This window comes from Vicia villosa, linkage group LG3, assembly GCF_029867415.1.
Source record: "Vicia villosa cultivar HV-30 ecotype Madison, WI linkage group LG3, Vvil1.0, whole genome shotgun sequence".
NCBI classification, from domain to species: Eukaryota; Viridiplantae; Streptophyta; class Magnoliopsida; order Fabales; family Fabaceae; genus Vicia; species Vicia villosa.
In genome coordinates, this window is record NC_081182.1 from 171,609,374 (window position 1) to 171,611,367 (window position 1,994).

The 1,994-nt window shown below is 32.9% G+C and overlaps 1 long non-coding RNA gene across 1 annotated transcript; it reads left to right on the plus strand.

Moving 5' to 3' along the window:
• The first annotated feature begins 706 nt into the window (after positions 1-706).
• LOC131656917 (uncharacterized) lies at positions 707-1,460 on the plus strand. The gene is made up of 3 exons (XR_009300375.1): positions 707-843; positions 928-987; positions 1,096-1,460. It is a non-coding gene; the product is annotated as an uncharacterized LOC131656917 (long non-coding RNA).
• Positions 1,461-1,994: the final 534 nt, after the last annotated feature.

Below are 1,994 nucleotides of genomic sequence, written 5' to 3' on the forward strand. Positions count from 1 at the left end.
TAGCTAGCTAGCAAGCACTGTATTAATGTCAAAGAAGAGAGAGAGAACAGAAAGAAAAGGAGCAGAAATGGAGGAAGTGTTTTCTTTTGGTATGATTATGAAACTAGCTTCTTCACTTGTTGTTGTGGGTATTTTCAGCTGGATACTTTATGTTAATAAATTCAACTTCTGCTGTCGATGTGAGAACATCTTTAGTAAGTATTTTTGTAAGTGCTCTTTGAGCCGAGCCCTGTTTGCTCTGACCCTGGTGAACCCCCGAGCCCAACTCACCTAATCTTCATTTTAGATATTAATTTAGACTTTGAATAGTATTAATCCATGTACATAACATCATTGATATATTCTTCCAAATCTTTCTTTATAATCATTAATTATATTTTTAAAATCATTGGATTTTCAAGTGATAATAATAGTCCCTTACAACCGTCTCGAAAGAATTATTAATCCTACTATTTTGCAGGTTTAGTGTACACTTACTCGATAGGGATGAAGCAACATTTATATGTAAACAAACCGGATCTCGTGAAGGAAATGAACCAATGTATCACTTTGAGTTTGGGTAAGCCTTCTTATATAACTAACAAACTTTCACCAATGCTTGGTAATGGCATTTTGAGAGCCAACGGTCATAGTTGGGCACAACAGAGAAAACTTGTTGCAGCTGAGTTTTTCATGGACAAAGTTAAGGTATATCTATAAATTCCTCAACCTTGTTCAACTTAATTTCTCATTCTTTCATTAATAATTAGTACTAGTCTGATAAGTTAAGCTTATAGCGAAATGGTCCTCTGCCTATGATGTAAGAAAGAACAATTCTACTATCCATTCAAAGTCTTCTTGGAGGTAAATAGTTTGATCTTATTGGATGCATATTCTTGTTTTCTTTGTACTGTTTTCTTAACTGTGTCTTAATTTATAATAATGTAGAGCCAAACATTAGTTCACCTCTAAATCCACAAGCAGCCCAGCTATGGAGCAATCAAGAAGGTAATAAACATATTTGATATATATTCTTACAATCATTATGAGTCTTGTGATGAATATAATTTGTGAATCTGAAATAGCTATAATGGTTTTTTGGAATGTGTTGAACAGATTACAGAAAGATGGTTCTCAAGTTATACAATTCTCCAAGTGCTACCGCTTAAACATCCTTGGAGTTTGTCAATCAAGGTGGAAAAAGACTCTTCTCTGTGTGCTCCCGAGAACGGAAGAGGATGAGAAGTTTAGGAGTTTCATTTGTTCTTTTTTTCCTGATGGAACTGCATTGATGATATCTTCTAACAAATCATTTTATGTTTCTGTTTTTGAATGCAAGTTATTATTTTTTGTTTTTGTTTGGTGAATTCTAATTTCTAACTTCCAAACAAGAGTGAACTTAATTAGACTATGGTTTACATATTCAACACCATCTTTTTTTTCATTTTTTACACTCGTCAAAACCGCGGTATGGTTACCATTGACACTACAAAAAATCACGTCTGTAGCGACATGAAATCCATGACACAACATGGAAAATCACGTCAGAAAGTAAAATTAGCGACATAGTCATATACGTCGCCTGGGAGTGCGTGGGAACTTTATTGTGTTGTGTTTATCACGTCACAACTGTGACATGGAAAGCACGTTGCTAATGTTGCACAATTACCAAGCCTCCATCTGCAACTGAGACAGACAAGGTCTGCAAAAAGCAGTATGGCACAGCACACGAAGAATAGTTCTGGCATGTTTTCCATGTCACTGATTTGTGACATGTAAAACACGTCGCTAATTTTGAAATTAATTTTGAAAGTTGCGACGTGTTTTACATGTCACAAATCAGTGACATGGAAAACACGCCACAAACATTAAAATGTTTTTAAAAAAAATCTGATTTTATTATTATAAAAAAAGTTTTATTATTAATATTATTTGTTGGAAATTAATAAATATTAATAAAAATATTTATTAAGTTAAATTAATAATAATAATAAACTAAATACAAAAATATATTA